Source organism: Myxine glutinosa, chromosome 7, assembly GCF_964187855.1.
Source record: "Myxine glutinosa chromosome 7, kmMyxGlut1.1, whole genome shotgun sequence".
Lineage (NCBI taxonomy): Eukaryota > Metazoa > Chordata > Myxini > Myxiniformes > Myxinidae > Myxine > Myxine glutinosa.
Window position 1 is genome coordinate 52,344,646 of NC_136267.1, and position 18,593 is coordinate 52,363,238.

Sequence of the window (18,593 nt, forward strand, 5' to 3'; positions counted from 1 at the left end):
ATTTATTATCTGTAATGCCTTTTTGAGTAAATCATACATTTCAAATCATAATTTATATATATATTATTCAAAATGACTTTTTGAGTAAATCATACATTTCAAAACACAATTGATATATTTATTATCTGTAATGCCTTTTTGACTAAATCATACATTTCAAACCATAATTTATATATATATTATTCAAAATGACTTTCTGAGTAAATCATACATTTCAAAACACAATTGATATATTTATTATTCGTAATGCCTTTTTGAGTAAATCATACATTTCAAAACACAATTGATATATTTATTATCTGTAATGCCTTTTTGGGTAAATCATACATTTCAAAACATAATTGATATATTTATTATCTGTAATGCCTTTTTGAGTAAATCATACATTTCAAAACATAATTGATATATTTATTATCTGTAATGCCTTTTTGAGTAAATCATACATTTCAAACCATAATTTATATATATATTATTCAAAATGACTTTTTGAGTAAATCATACATTTCAAAACACAATTGATATATTTATTATTCGTAATGCCTTTTTGAGTAAATCATACATTTCAAAACACAATTGATATATTTATTATCTGTAATGCCTTTTTGAGTAAATCATACATTTCAAAACATAATTGATATATTTATTATCTGCAATGCCTTTTTGAGTAAATCATACATTTCAAAACATAATTGATATATTTATTATCTGTAATGCCTTTTTGAGTAAATCATACATTTCAAACCATAATTTATATATATATTATTCAAAATGACTTTTTGAGTAAATCATACATTTCAAAACACAATTGATATATTTATTATCTGTAATGCCTTTTTGAGTAAATCATACATTTCAAACCATAATTTATATATATATTATTCAAAATGACTTTCTGAGTAAATCATACATTTCAAAACACAATTGATATATTTATGATTCGTAATGCCTTTTTTAGGAAATAATACATTTCAAAACACAATTGATATATTTATTATTCGTAATGCCTTTTTGAGTAAATCATACATTTCAAAACACAATTGATATATTTATTATCTGTAATGCCTTTTTGAGTAAATCATACATTTCAAACCATAATTTATATATATATTATTCAAAATGACTTTCTGAGTAAATCATACATTTCAAAACACAATTGATATATTTATTATTCGTAATGCCTTTTTGAGTAAATCATACATTTCAAAACACAATTGATATATTTATTATCTGTAATGCCTTTTTGAGTAAATCATACATTTCAAAACATAATTGATATATTTATTATCTGTAATGCCTTTTTGAGTAAATCATACATTTCAAAACATAATTGATATATTTATTATCTGTAATGCCTTTTTGAGTAAATCATACATTTCAAACCATAATTTATATATATATTATTCAAAATGACTTTCTGAGTAAATCATACATTTCAAAACACAATTGATATATTTATGATTCGTAATGCCTTTTTTAGTAAATAATACATTTCAAAACACAATTGATATATTTATTATTCGTAATGCCTTTTTGAGTAAATCATACATTTCAAAACACAATTGATATATTTATTATTTGTAATGCCTTTTTTAGTAAATAATACATTTCAAAACATAATTGATATATTTATTATCTGTAATGCCTTTTTGAGTAAATCATACATTTCAAAACATAATTGATATATTTATTATCTGTAATGCCTTTTTGAGTAAATCATACATTTCAAAACATAATTGATATATTTATTATCTGTAATGCCTTTTTGAGTAAATCATACATTTCAAACCATAATTTATATATATATTATTCAAAATGACTTTCTGAGTAAATCATACATTTCAAAACACAATTGATATATTTATGATTCGTAATGCCTTTTTGAGTAAATCATACATTTCAAAACACAATTGATATATTTATTATATGTAATGCCTTTTTGAGTAAATCATACATTTCCAAACACAATTGATATATTTATTATCTGTAATGTCTTTTTTAGTAAATAATACATTTTTTGTTTTTGTTTTTGTATACTGAATCGAGGCTCGTGAAAGAATTTCAAAACACAATTGATATATTTATTATCTTTAATGCCTTTTTGAGTAAATCATACATTTCAAAACACAATTGATATATTTATTATCTGTAATGTCTTTTTTAGTAAATAATACATTTCAAAACACAATTGATATATTTATTATCTGTAATGCCTTTTTGAGTAAATCATACATTTGAAACCATAATTTATATATATATATTATTCAAAATGACTTTTTGAGTAAATCATACTTTTCAAAACACAATTGATATATTTATTATTCGTAATGCCTTTTTGAGTAAATCATACATTTCAAAACACAATTGATATATTTATTATCTGTAATGTCTTTTTGAGTAAATCATACATTTCAAAACACAATTGATATATTTATTATCTGTAATGTCTTTTTTAGTGAATAATACATTTCAAAACACAATTGATATATTTATTATCTGTAATGCCTTTTTGAGTAAATCATACATTTCAAACCATAATTTATATATATATTATTCAAAATGACTTTTTGAGTAAATCATACATTTCAAAACATAATTGATACATCTATTATGCGTAATGCCTTTTTGAGTAAATCATACATTTCCAAACACAATTGATATATTTATTATCTGTAATGTCTTTTTTAGTAAATAATACATTTTTTGTTTTTGTTTTTGTTTTTGTATACTTAATCGAGGCTCGTGAAAGAATTTCAAAACACAATTGATATATTTATTATCTTTAATGCCTTTTTGAGTAAATCATACATTTCAAAACACAATTGATATATTTATTATCTGTAATGTCTTTTTTAGTAAATTAGGGCATGCCCGTACTATATATATATCTAAAATTATATCCCCCCCCTCTATTTACATCTAATACATTTCAAAACACAATTGATATATTTATTATCTGTAATGCCTTTTTGAGTAAATCATACATTTCAAACCATAATTTATATATATATATTATTCAAAATGACTTTTTGAGTAAATCATACTTTTCAAAACACAATTGATATATTTATTATTCGTAATGCCTTTTTGAGTAAATCATACATTTCAAAACACAATTGATATATTTATTATCTGTAATGTCTTTTTGAGTAAATCATACATTTCAAAACACAATTGATATATTTATTATCTGTAATGCCTTTTTGAGTAAATCATACATTTCAAACCATAATTTATATATATATTATTCAAAATGACTTTTTGAGTAAATCATACATTTCAAAACATAATTGATACATCTATTATGCGTAATGCCTTTCTGAGTAAATCATACATTTCAAAACATAATTGATACATTTATTATCTGTAATGCCTTTCTGAGTAAATCATACATTTCAAACCATAATGGTTATATTTATTATCTGTAATGCCTTTCTGAGTAAATCATACATTTCAAACCATAATTTATATATATATTATTCAAAATGACTTTTTGAGTAAATCATACATTTCAAAACACAATTGATATATTTATTATCTGTAATGCCTTTTTGAGTAAATCATACATTTCAAACCATAATTTATATATATATTATTCAAAATGACTTTCTGAGTAAATCATACATTTCAAAACACAATTGATATATTTATTATTCGTAATGCCTTTTTGAGTAAATCATACATTTCAAAACACAATTGATATATTTATTATCTGTAATGCCTTTTTGGGTAAATCATACATTTCAAAACATAATTGATATATTTATTATCTGTAATGCCTTTTTGAGTAAATCATACATTTCAAAACATAATTGATATATTTATTATCTGTAATGCCTTTTTGAGTAAATCATACATTTCAAACCATAATTTATATATATATTATTCAAAATGACTTTTTGAGTAAATCATACATTTCAAAACACAATTGATATATTTATTATTCGTAATGCCTTTTTGAGTAAATCATACATTTCAAAACACAATTGATATATTTATTATCTGTAATGCCTTTTTGAGTAAATCATACATTTCAAAACATAATTGATATATTTATTATCTGCAATGCCTTTTTGAGTAAATCATACATTTCAAAACATAATTGATATATTTATTATCTGTAATGCCTTTTTGAGTAAATCATACATTTCAAACCATAATTTATATATATATTATTCAAAATGACTTTTTGAGTAAATCATACATTTCAAAACACAATTGATATATTTATTATCTGTAATGCCTTTTTGAGTAAATCATACATTTCAAACCATAATTTATATATATATTATTCAAAATGACTTTCTGAGTAAATCATACATTTCAAAACACAATTGATATATTTATGATTCGTAATGCCTTTTTTAGGAAATAATACATTTCAAAACACAATTGATATATTTATTATTCGTAATGCCTTTTTGAGTAAATCATACATTTCAAAACACAATTGATATATTTATTATCTGTAATGCCTTTTTGAGTAAATCATACATTTCAAACCATAATTTATATATCTATTATTCAAAATGACTTTCTGAGTAAATCATACATTTCAAAACACAATTGATATATTTATTATTCGTAATGCCTTTTTGAGTCAATCATACATTTCAAAACACAATTGATATATTTATTATCTGTAATGCCTTTTTGAGTAAATCATACATTTCAAAACATAATTGATATATTTATTATCTGTAATGCCTTTTTGAGTAAATCATACATTTCAAAACATAATTGATATATTTATTATCTGTAATGCCTTTTTGAGTAAATCATACATTTCAAACCATAATTTATATATATATTATTCAAAATGACTTTCTGAGTAAATCATACATTTCAAAACACAATTGATATATTTATGATTCGTAATGCCTTTTTTAGTAAATAATACATTTCAAAACACAATTGATATATTTATTATTCGTAATGCCTTTTTGAGTAAATCATACATTTGAAAACACAATTGATATATTTATTATTCGTAATGCCTTTTTTAGTAAATAATACATTTCAAAACATAATTGATATATTTATTATCTGTAATGCCTTTTTGAGTAAATCATACATTTCAAAACATAATTGATATATTTATTATCTGTAATGCCTTTTTGAGTAAATCATACATTTCAAAACATAATTGATATATTTATTATCTGTAATGCCTTTTTGAGTAAATCATACATTTCAAACCATAATTTATATATATATTATTCAAAATGACTCTCTGAGTAAATCATACATTTCAAAACACAATTGATATATTTATGATTCGTAATGCCTTTTTGAGTAAATCATACATTTCAAAACACAATTGATATATTTATTATTTGTAATGCCTTTTTGAGTAAATCATACATTTCCAAACACAATTGATATATTTATTATCTGTAATGTCTTTTTTAGTAAATAATACATTTTTTGTTTTTGTTTTTGTTTTTGTATACTGAATCGAGGCTCGTGAAAGAATTTCAAAACACAATTGATATATTTATTATCTTTAATGCCTTTTTGAGTAAATCATACATTTCAAAACACAATTGATATATTTATTATCTGTAATGTCTTTTTTAGTAAATAATACATTTCAAAACACAATTGATATATTTATTATTCGTAATGCCTTTTTGAGTAAATCATACATTTCAAAACACAATTGATATATTTATTATCTGTAATGCCTTTTTGAGTAAATCATACATTTCAAACCATAATTTATATATATATATTATTCAAAATGACTTTTTGAGTAAATCATACTTTTCAAAACACAATTGATATATTTATTATTCGTAATGCCTTTTTGAGTAAATCATACATTTCAAAACACAATTGATATATTTATTATCTGTCATGTCTTTTTGAGTAAATCATACATTTCAAAACACAATTGATATATTTATTATCTGTAATGTCTTTTTTAGTGAATAATACATTTCAAAACACAATTGATATATTTATTATCTGTAATGCCTTTTTGAGTAAATCATACATTTCAAACCATAATTTATATATATATTATTCAAAATGACTTTTTGAGTAAATCATACATTTCAAAACATAATTGATACATCTATTATGCGTAATGCCTTTCTGAGTAAATCATACATTTCAAAACATAATTGATACATTTATTATCTGTAATGCCTTTCTGAGTAAATCATACATTTCAAACCATAATGGTTATATTTATTATCTGTAATGCCTTTCTGAGTAAATCATACATTTCAAAACATAATGGTTATATTTATTATCTGTAATGCCTTTTTGAGTAAATCATACATTTCAAAACACAATTTATATATATATTATCTGTGTTGCCTTTCTGAGTAAATCATACATTTCAAAACATAATTGTTATATTTATTATCTGTAATGCCTTTCTGAGTAAATCATACATTTCAAAACATAATTGTTATATTTATTATTCGTAATGCCTTTTTGAGCAAATCATACATTTCAAAACACAATTGATATATTTATTATCTGTAATGCCTTTTTTAGTAAATAATACATTTCAAAACACAATTGATATATTTATTATCTGTAATGCCTTTTTGAGTAAATCATACATTTCAAACCATAATTTATATATATATTATTCAAAATGACTTTTTGAGTAAATCATACATTTCAAAACACAATTGATATACAGTATTTATTATTCGTAATGCCTTTTTGAGTAAATAATACATTTCAAAACACAATTGATATATTTATTATCTGTAATGCCTTTTTGAGTAAATCATACATTTCAAACCATAATTTATATACATATTATTCAAAATGACTTTTTGAGTAAATCATACATTTCAAAACACAATTGATATATTTATGATTCGTAATGCCTTTCTGAGTAAATCATACATTTCAAAACACAATTGATATATTTATTATTTGTAATGCCTTTTTGAGTAAACCATACATTTCAAAACACAATTGATATATTTATTATCTGTAATGCCTTTTTGAGTAAATCATACATTTCAAAACATAATTGATATATTTATTATCTGTAATGCCTTTTTGAGTAAATCATACATTTCAAAACATAATTGATATATTTATTATCTGTAATGCCTTTTTGAGTAAATCATACATTTCAAAACATAATTGATATATTTATTATCTGTAATGCCTTTTTGAGTAAATCATACATTTCAAACCATAATTTATATATATATTATTCAAAATGACTTTTTGAGTAAATCATACATTTCAAAACACAATTGATATATTTATTATCTGTAATGCCTTTTTGAGTAAATCATACATTTCAAACCATAATTTATATATATATTATTCAAAATGACTTTCTGAGTAAATCATACATTTCAAAACACAATTGATATATTTATTATTCGTAATGCCTTTTTGAGTAAATCATACATTTCAAAACACAATTGATATATTTATTATCTGTAATGCCTTTTTGAGTAAATCATACATTTCAAAACATAATTGATATATTTATTATCTGTAATGCCTTTTTGAGTAAATCATACATTTCAAAACATAATTGATATATTTATTATCTGTAATGCCTTTTTGAGTAAATCATACATTTCAAACCATAATTTATATATATATTATTCAAAATGACTTTTTGAGTAAATCATACATTTCAAAACACAATTGATATATTTATTATTCGTAATGCCTTTTTGAGTAAATCATACATTTCAAAACACAATTGATATATTTATTATCTGTAATGCCTTTTTGAGTAAATCATACATTTCAAAACATAATTGATATATTTATTATCTGTAATGCCTTTTTGAGTAAATCATACATTTCAAAACATAATTGATATATTTATTATCTGTAATGCCTTTTTGAGTAAATCATACATTTCAAACCATAATTTATATATATATTATTCAAAATGACTTTTTGAGTAAATCATACATTTCAAAACACAATTGATATATTTATTATCTGTAATGCCTTTTTGAGTAAATCATACATTTCAAACCATAATTTATATATATATTATTCAAAATGACTTTCTGAGTAAATCATACATTTCAAAACACAATTGATATATTTATTATCTGTAATGCCTTTTTTAGTAAATAATACATTTCAAAACACAATTGATATATTTATTATTCGTAATGCCTTTTTGAGTAAATCATACATTTCAAAACACAATTGATATATTTATTATCTGTAATGCCTTTTTGAGTAAATCATACATTTCAAAACACAATTGATATATTTATTATTCGTAATGCCTTTTTGAGTAAATCATACATTTCAAAACACAATTGATATATTTATTATCTGTAATGTCTTTTTGAGTAAATCATACATTTCAAAACATAATTGATATATTTATTATCTGTAATGCCTTTTTGAGTAAATCATACATTTCAAAACACAATTGATATATTTATTATCTGTAATGCCTTTTTGAGTAAATAATACATTTCAAAACACAATTGATATATTTATTATCTGTAATGCCTTTTTGAGTAAATCATACATTTCAAAACATAATTGATATATTTATTATCTGTAATGCCTTTTTTAGTAAATCATACATTTCAAAACATAATTGATATATTTATTATCTGTAATGCCTTTTTGAGTAAATCATACATTTCAAACCATAATTTATATATATATTATTCAAAATGACTTTCTGAGTAAATCATACATTTCAAAACACAATTGATATATTTATGATTCGTAATGCCTTTTTTAGTAAATAATACATTTCAAAACACAATTGATATATTTATTATTCGTAATGCCTTTTTTAGTAAATAATACATTTCAAAACATAATTGATATATTTATTATCTGTAATGCCTTTTTGAGTAAATCATACATTTCAAAACATAATTGATATATTTATTATCTGTAATGCCTTTTTGAGTAAATCATACATTTCAAAACATAATTGATATATTTATTATCTGTAATGCCTTTTTGAGTAAATCATACATTTCAAACCATAATTTATATATATATTATTCAAAATGGCTTTCTGAGTAAATCATACATTTCAAAACACAATTGATATATTTATGATTCGTAATGCCTTTTTGAGTAAATCATACATTTCAAAACACAATTGATATATTTATTATTCGTAATGCCTTTTTGAGTAAATCATACATTTCAAAACACAATTGATATATTTATTATCTGTAATGCCTTTTTTAGTAAATCATACATTTCAAAACACAATTGATATATTTATTATTCGTAATGCCTTTTTGAGTAAATCATACATTTCAAAACACAATTGATATATTTATGATTCGTAATGCCTTTCTGAGTAAATCATACATTTCAAAACATAATTGTTATATTTATTATTCGTAATGCCTTTTTGAGCAAATCATACATTTCAAAACACAATTGATATATTTATTATCTGTAATGCCTTTTTTAGTAAATAATATATTTCAAAACACAATTGATATATTTATTATCTGTAATGCCTTTTTGAGTAAATCATACATTTCAAACCATAATTTATATATATATTATTCAAAATGACTTTTTGAGTAAATCATACATTTCAAAACACAATTGATATATTTATGATTCGTAATGCCTTTCTGAGTAAATCATACATTTCAAAACACAATTGATATATTTATTATTCGTAATGCCTTTTTGAGTAAATCATACATTTCAAAACACAATTGATATATTTATTATCTGTAATGCCTTTTTGAGTAAATCATACATTTCAAAACATAATTGATATATTTATTATCTGTAATGCCTTTTTGAGTAAATCATACATTTCAAAACATAATTGATATATTTATTATCTGTAATGCCTTTTTGAGTAAATCATACATTTCAAACCATAATTTATATATATATTATTCAAAATGACTTTTTGAGTAAATCATACATTTCAAAACACAATTGATATATTTATTATCTGTAATGCCTTTTTGAGTAAATCATACATTTCAAACCATAATTTATATATATATTATTCAAAATGACTTTCTGAGTAAATCATACATTTCAAAACACAATTGATATATTTATTATTCGTAATGCCTTTTTGAGTAAATCATACATTTCAAAACACAATTGATATATTTATTATCTGTAATGCCTTTTTGAGTAAATCATACATTTCAAAACATAATTGATATATTTATTATCTGTAATGCCTTTTTGAGTAAATCATACATTTCAAAACATAATTGATATATTTATTATCTGTAATGCCTTTTTGAGTAAATCATACATTTCAAACCATAATTTATATATATATTATTCAAAATGACTTTTTGAGTAAATCATACATTTCAAAACACAATTGATATATTTATTATTCGTAATGCCTTTTTGAGTAAATCATACATTTCAAAACACAATTGATATATTTATTATCTGTAATGCCTTTTTGAGTAAATCATACATTTCAAAACATAATTGATATATTTATTATCTGTAATGCCTTTTTGAGTAAATCATACATTTCAAAACATAATTGATATATTTATTATCTGTAATGCCTTTTTGAGTAAATCATACATTTCAAAACATAATTGATATATTTATTATCTGTAATGCCTTTTTGAGTAAATCATACATTTCAAACCATAATTTATATATATATTATTCAAAATGACTTTTTGAGTAAATCATACATTTCAAAACACAATTGATATATTTATTATCTGTAATGCCTTTTTGAGTAAATCATACATTTCAAACCATAATTTATATATATATTATTCAAAATGACTTTCTGAGTAAATCATACATTTCAAAACACAATTGATATATTTATTATCTGTAATGCCTTTTTTAGTAAATAATACATTTCAAAACACAATTGATATATTTATTATTCGTAATGCCTTTTTGAGTAAATCATACATTTCAAAACACAATTGATATATTTATTATCTGTAATGCCTTTTTGAGTAAATCATACATTTCAAAACACAATTGATATATTTATTATTCGTAATGCCTTTTTGAGTAAATCATACATTTCAAAACACAATTGATATATTTATTATCTGTAATGTCTTTTTGAGTAAATCATACATTTCAAAACATAATTGATATATTTATTATATGTTATGCCTTTTTGAGTAAATCATACATTTCAAAACACAATTGATATATTTATTATCTGTAATGCCTTTTTGAGTAAATAATACATTTCAAAACACAATTGATATATTTATTATCTGTAATGCCTTTTTGAGTAAATCATACATTTCAAAACATAATTGATATATTTATTATCTGTAATGCCTTTTTGAGTAAATCATACATTTCAAAACATAATTGATATATTTATTATCTGTAATGCCTTTTTGAGTAAATCATACATTTCAAACCATAATTTATATATATATTATTCAAAATGACTTTCTGAGTAAATCATACATTTCAAAACACAATTGATATATTTATGATTCGTAATGCCTTTTTTAGTAAATAATACATTTCAAAACACAATTGATATATTTATTATTCGTAATGCCTTTTTTAGTAAATAATACATTTCAAAACATAATTGATATATTTATTATCTGTAATGCCTTTTTGAGTAAATCATACATTTCAAAACATAATTGATATATTTATTATCTGTAATGCCTTTTTGAGTAAATCATACATTTCAAAACATAATTGATATATTTATTATCTGTAATGCCTTTTTGAGTAAATCATACATTTCAAACCATAATTTATATATATATTATTCAAAATGACTTTCTGAGTAAATCATACATTTCAAAACACAATTGATATATTTATGATTCGTAATGCCTTTTTGAGTAAATCATACATTTCAAAACACAATTGATATATTTATTATTCGTAATGCCTTTTTGAGTAAATCATACATTTCAAAACACAATTGATATATTTATTATCTGTAATGCCTTTTTTAGTAAATCATACATTTCAAAACACAATTGATATATTTATTATTCGTAATGCCTTTTTGAGTAAATCATACATTTCAAAACACAATTGATATATTTATGATTCGTAATGCCTTTCTGAGTAAATCATACATTTCAAAACACAATTGTTATATTTATTATTCGTAATGCCTTTTTTAGTAAATAATACATTTCAAAACACAATTGATATATTTATGATTCGTAATGCCTTTCTGAGTAAATCATACATTTCAAAACACAATTGATATATTTATGATTCGTAATGCCTTTTTTAGTAAATAATACATTTCAAAACACAATTGATATATTTATGATTCGTAATGCCTTTTTTAGTAAATAATACATTTCAAAACACAATTGATATATTTATGATTCGTAATGCCTTTCTGAGTAAATCATACATTTCAAAACACAATTGATATATTTATGATTCGTAATGCCTTTCTGAGTAAATCATACATTTCAAAACACAATTGATATATTTATTATTCGTGATGCCTTTTTGAGTAAATCATAAATTTCAAAACACAATTGATATATTTATGATTCGTAATGCCTTTCTGAGTAAATCATACATTTCAAAACACAATTGATATATTTATGATTCGGAATGCCTTTCTGAGTAAATCATACATTTCAAAACACAATTGATATATTTATGATTCGTAATGCCTTTCTGAGTAAATAATACATTTCAAAACACATTTGATATATTTATTATTCGTAATGCCTTTTAAGTAGATCATATACATACCTTGCTAGTTTCTGCAGGGTACTTACCAGCACATGGTCGACCATCAACCCTCCACTGGTGAAACAACCTAAATCCAGGATAATTGCTCACCTCCACTCATTTGTTCCTTTTTTCCCCACCTATGGAACCAACTTCCACATCCTCTTCAATCTCAGACTTCCCTTCAGATCTTGAAGACACCTGTTCACCACCATTTCAGATCTTCTCCAATCCAAAACGAAGAACTTTTTTTATCCTCGTTAAGCCCACCCCAAATCCCTCCTCTTTCGAAATTTTTTGTTTTCCCTCCTGAGAGTTTCATTCTCTATCCATCTTGTCCATCCCATGCATCTTCTCCTGCCCACCATTCCTCTCCACACCCATCGTTTGTCCGCCTCCATCTGTCTTGACCTTCGGCTCTGCTGTAGGTGTTTTCCTCCTCTCTCTCGCTTCTGTTCCTTTTGTCCTGTTGTGTCCTGATCAGTTCAGTGTACTAATACGACCCTCGTTCACGAGCCTCGACTATTGATACAAAAAAAATCAGAAGCTCGATTTTGAAAAAATGCGTTTTTTCACTATTTTTTTTTTTTTAGTTTGGTATCCATGGTAATCATCAAAATGGTAAAGCAGCACAAAAAGTGTATGATTTGCTCAAAAAGGCATCACTTATAAGTATAACAAATATATCAATTATGTTTTGAAATAATCCATCGGTTGTGTTTTATTACGGTTTCAAATCCATGGGTTGTGAAGACGTCTTTTAAATGGTTTATTCTCCCTTGGGTGAGGATGAGGATTCAGGTTATGATTCATACTTAAGTGAAGGATTCACATATTAGCATCATAAGAAAAGAAATCGTGCAATATTACTACAATTAATTATACATATATTATATATATATATATGTAGGCCTATATATATATATATATATATATATATATATATATATATATATATATATATATATATGTAGGCCTATATATATATATATATATATATATATAATCATTACAACTTAGTTGTGCATTATTCGTGCATCATGCATTGACTTGATCTTTCCAATCAAAAACATTCAGAAATCAAACCTGCGTTGCTTCGTTATAATCGATTGCAGTTTCTGGTGTACGCGATGTCTTACAAAAAGATCTCCGAACTCGCAAACACATGTTACACGAAGGCGTTCAAACACGACATAAGAAGCATGATTTATCTCTTGATGAAATGGCATGCAGCTGCAGCGAAATACAATTGGTTGACCACGCCTACTGGGCGTGTCAAAGTGCGCCACGCCTCCTAGACGTGTAAGTGACGGGATGGTTCTGTGTGTACGTTCCAGGCCAGCGCTACCTGTAACGTGTGATCACGGTGTCGGAGATACACCCGCCATTGCCTCCGGGTAAGTGAACAACATAGTGATATCCCTACTAGTAGGCCTACTACCCACACGTGGCACGACCTCCGAACTCGCACCTTATGGAACCGTATCCCTTATTTTGTGACGTCAATCGCTAATGCTTCTCCATATGTACTCCTTCATTGACTGTAAACAGGACCAGGAAGCTGGATCAGTGTTATTGTCTCATGTCTGTACTTGTTCTGCTATCAAAGCCTCTCTCATCGCCTTCCGATTGCCATATTCAGCGTGTGTTGTGTTGACTGTCGTTTGTAAATCTTGCGACCTTGGCTTGATGTTGTATCGTAGTGGAAACGATATATAACTAATATCGAGTTACCTTTCGTGCTTGGAAATACGGAATGTGATTCGGTTCGCGCAGGTGCGTTTGACGTGACACCTTAAGCTTTGTGTTACCCTCCCAATGGAAAAGGTAGCCACGCAGAGCCACGCCATTAAAGAGCAGCAACACCAATAATAGTAAAATATATATTTTATAAGAATCTATAAATTTCTCAGTCGAACACGGTATAAGCTAATAATAGAGCACACTATAGGAAATTTGATCTCACACTCACGTACGTTTTATGTTCCAGGTGATGAAAAACGGGTTTTTACTTCCATCGCCAAAGGTGGGCGGAGGTTATGTTTTCAGTTTGCACCCATGTCTGTTTTTCTGTTTGTGAACAGGCTATCTCAAGAGTTGTGGACGGTTTCGAATGAAATTTGGTGGAAAGGTTGAGTATGTGACAAGGAAGAAGTGATTCAATTTTGGTGAATATCCAGAACCGCATGTGGATCCAAGAATTTTTAAAAATGATTCTTCACCATTGAGTGATTGGGGCCAAAAAACGATATATAGCAAATTTCAAAAAGTTGTGGATGGATTATGACAAAACTTGGTGGATGAGTTGGGTAGGTGACAAGAACAAACCGATTAAATTTTGGTTCAGGTCCGAATCCAGATCCAACCTGTCAATAGAATACAAAACGTAAACTGTTCAACCTAGCGGAGGTATGCTCTCTCCTGAGTGACGTCCTTCTTATGATAAGTTACAGAACAAGTTTGAGTTTCGGGGCATTTCGCGAATTTTTCAGAGGTATGCCTTTTTTCTTGGCACAAGTACATTCTTTGGAATGCGGTAGACGACATGTATTGCAAAGCAGTTCTCCCTCTTGTTTTATTTATTTGTTAGACGTGATCGAAAATGAAGTTAAACTTCGCATGCAATCCTGATCCTGGAGGGTTGTGACGTGGCTTTCGGTGAGGGAAAGTTCATGACGTCACTCCTCCAGACGCCTCCACACTTCACGTCATGCTGTTGCATATTGTCCCAATACCCCCAAATAATTGGGGTATTAGGAGAACAAATGAATGAAAATAATGAAAAGCTGGAAACCAGGGTGATACCTGGCATATTGGGTCGAGGTCGCCATCAGGTTTATCGGTCTGTGTGCCAATTCTTGAGTGGAATGGAAGGGAAAGTGTTTTTAAAATTGATGGTACTTTCCAAGTTGTTGACGCTACTAAAATGGGTCTGTGGGTTTTCAGAAACAAAACGGTTCAAACCTGTGAAATACGGGTCACTTGCCACCTAGGAACCCGAACCTGCGCCACGTCTATGAAACCTTGGTATGCATTTCAACCGGCGTCATGCCCCAGGTAGAAAGACAAGCCTATAAATAAACGATGTATACAAAAGACTTGTATTTATACACCAGACAAAGCATAACGCTGTGAAGGTGAAGGATAAAATGCACAGGCACTGAAAGGAGTTTACTCTTGAATGTTTAGGCCTCCACCATCAGTCACGACCTTTCCTGAGCCAGCCATGATGCAAAGCTGGCTCCCAGCACCAGTTTCAAACTGGCACCAAGTCTGTGTTGTTACAAATAATTCCTTGAAAAATCAGAACTATTCACCTACAAGGCCGATGTCGAAACCTCATTGTAGTACTGCTCTTCCCTATGTCTCTCTCACCCTCTCTCTCCTAGATTCTGTGGCACCTAAAGCTCTCAACCTTATCAACACTTCTCGCAATGAGGCCGAAGGACAAGTTCTGTTGATCTCACCGAGCAGACAGGTTGGTGTCCTGTTATTTTTATTTTTTATAACCCCTCCTCTCCACCGATCAGCTCTATTTTTCTCTCTCTGGCCTCCGTCTGACCTTGTACTGCACCTCCATTATGTACGCATTCTTCCACTAACCCACTCGTAATTTAACTCACAGAATCCAGGAAAAATGTACAGGTGGAAAGACAAACCTAACCTTAACTCTTTTGTTTTTCTTTTGTACCTTATGTGGAACTGCCGTCAATCCCCGTCTTCCCTCCCAGGCATCAGGCAGGTGGTATGCCACCATCTCGTGTCAACCCTCCCCCATCCCCCTGGCTCTCACATCCTTACCTGTGACTTATTTTAAAGGTAAACCTCATCCATGTACATTTCTTTGTTTCCTCCTCCCCCCTCTCTATCACCCTTTTCCTTTTAATTAATTCCCTTGCTTGTTGTGGCCAAATTGCTCCACCATTGGTCTGTTGCCTTTTTGTCCTCTCTCATCTTGTATGACAATAAAATAAAATCAAGCTCTTTCAGGAACCTTGACATCTGCACTAGAAACTCAGCTGTACTAAAGACTGAAAAAAGCAACAATCACAGTATAAAATGCTGCTTTAAGGGATCATCCTTACTACATGGATAAGGTGTTCCATTAACTGTCTACTTTTGGTTTAGACAAGCACAAACATCCATGCTGGACATACCAAGCATCACGCCCAAGGAGATGATAAAAATGATGTTCGGTCTCAACATCGATACATTGCAGGGAGGACACTTAGTACCTGGAACATTTTTCCTGCACAGTCAGTATGTAGATTGTACTCGAAGATGTGAATGTAGATAGCACAAAATGTCATGTCCTATAGAAACGAAGATAAGATGATGATGCAAAATGTTCTTTTTTTACCTGCGACATGTTGCAGGTTTTCAAGAGCTTCTCGTTGTTGTTGTTATTGATGTTGTTGTTGTCGGAGTTCTTGTTGGCGGACGAATTTTGAAATGTGCACCCATTGGCAGACAGCTATTGGACCACCCCGACATTTGTCGCTTGACCTCACCCACCATAGCACCGAGACCAAATGATCTGGACGCCATCTTGGTTTTCTTGTGGGCCTATATTAGGCCTGTAGGCCTCTGCTGTGTATACATTGCCCAGGTTCGTTGCATCAGATTTCCATTGGCTTTGTTTGGGTCGAGTGTTCTTCATGATGAGAGACCACAAAAAATGTAATCATATGTTGAACAAGAACGCCACTCAGAGCGCATACTCCCGCCTTGGGTCAAATTGGAATAGTACGATTTCACAAAAGTTTGAGGGAGTAGTTCAGTGACAACACAAGACAAGACAACACAAGACAGACACTGCACAGATATATGTATATATGATTAAAAACACCTCACAGCCACGAAACACGAAATTAAAAACACCTCACAACCACGAGATAGGGGGCACCTCCGGGACACAAAGGTGATCCCGGGGGAGGAGGCTGTTTCACAGCACCACTTGGTTGTCTGCGACATAAGGGTGAAAGGTGCGAGGAGAGCTCGGTGGGTGAAGTACCAACCGAGAATGAAGGTGTGGAGGTTGAAAGAGGTGACAGTAAGGGAGGAATTAAAAGAGAGGCTGAGTAGGGTAGAGTATGATGTGGTTGAGCTTGAAAGTGGTTGGATGTCAATGAAAGCTAGTCTGTTGGGAGCCGTTGGTGAGGTATGTGGATGGACAAAAGGACCACCAAGGCACTCGGAAACATGGTGGTGGGATGACGAAGTTGGAAAGAGGATTGACGAGAAGAGGAAGAAGTTCAAAGAAGTGGCAGAAGGCGAAGGGTACGGGAGCAGAAACAGCAGAGCATGAAAATTATAAGGCAGCCAAGAAGGCTGCAAAGAAAGAGGTCGCAAAGGCGCAGGAGGCATGCAGGAAAATGTTCGGAGAACGCTTGGATTCGGAAGAGGGTCAGAGAGCAGTATTCAGGATTGCAAAGCAGATAGCGAAAGAGAGGTGTGATGTGATGGGGGTGAGTTGCTTGAAGGATGAAGTGGGACAAATCGTTGTGGACCCAGATAGAATTAAAGGAAGATGGAAAAGATATATGGAAATGCTGTTGAATACAGAGAATGAATGGGATGACAACATAGAGAGTAACCCAGTTTTAGGACCGGCAGAGAAGATAACTGAAAAGGAAGTTGAGGAAGCGATAAAAGCAATGAAGAGTAGAAAAGCGGGAGGGCCGACGGGAGTTGTGGGAGATATGTTGAAGGCAGCAGGAAGTTGGGGGTGTGAAGAGAATGACAGAGATCTGTAATCTGGCGGTGAAAGAAGGCCGCATTCCAGTGGTTTGGGAACTGAGTACCCTCGTCCCTCTATACAAGGGGAAAGGTGACCCTCGAGAGTGTGGCTCGTACCGAGCGATAAAGTTATTTGAGCATGGATTGAAGGTATTGAAAAGGGTGTTGGAGAGGAGGATAAGGAAGAAAGTGAAGATCGA

The 18,593-nt window shown here is 28.2% G+C and overlaps 1 protein-coding gene across 10 annotated transcripts in view; it reads left to right on the plus strand.

Annotated features, from left to right (window-relative positions):
- Nucleotides 1-13,878: 13,878 nt before the first annotated feature.
- Nucleotides 13,879-18,593, plus strand: part of LOC137431223 (semaphorin-4D) — a 61,173-nt gene continuing 56,458 nt past the window's right edge. The window contains exons 1-5 of one of the 10 annotated variants that reach the window (XM_068122310.2): nucleotides 13,879-14,051; nucleotides 14,645-14,680; nucleotides 15,601-15,681; nucleotides 16,044-16,132; nucleotides 16,386-16,473. The gene's annotated coding sequence lies outside the window, so the exon portion shown is untranslated. Of the gene's footprint in view, nucleotides 14,052-14,644; nucleotides 14,681-14,803; nucleotides 14,823-15,600; nucleotides 15,682-16,043; nucleotides 16,133-16,385; nucleotides 16,474-17,124; nucleotides 17,264-18,593 lie in introns of those variants that run through there. The other 9 variants (XM_068122307.2, XM_068122306.2, XM_068122311.2 and 6 more) reach the window with 9 other exon arrangements.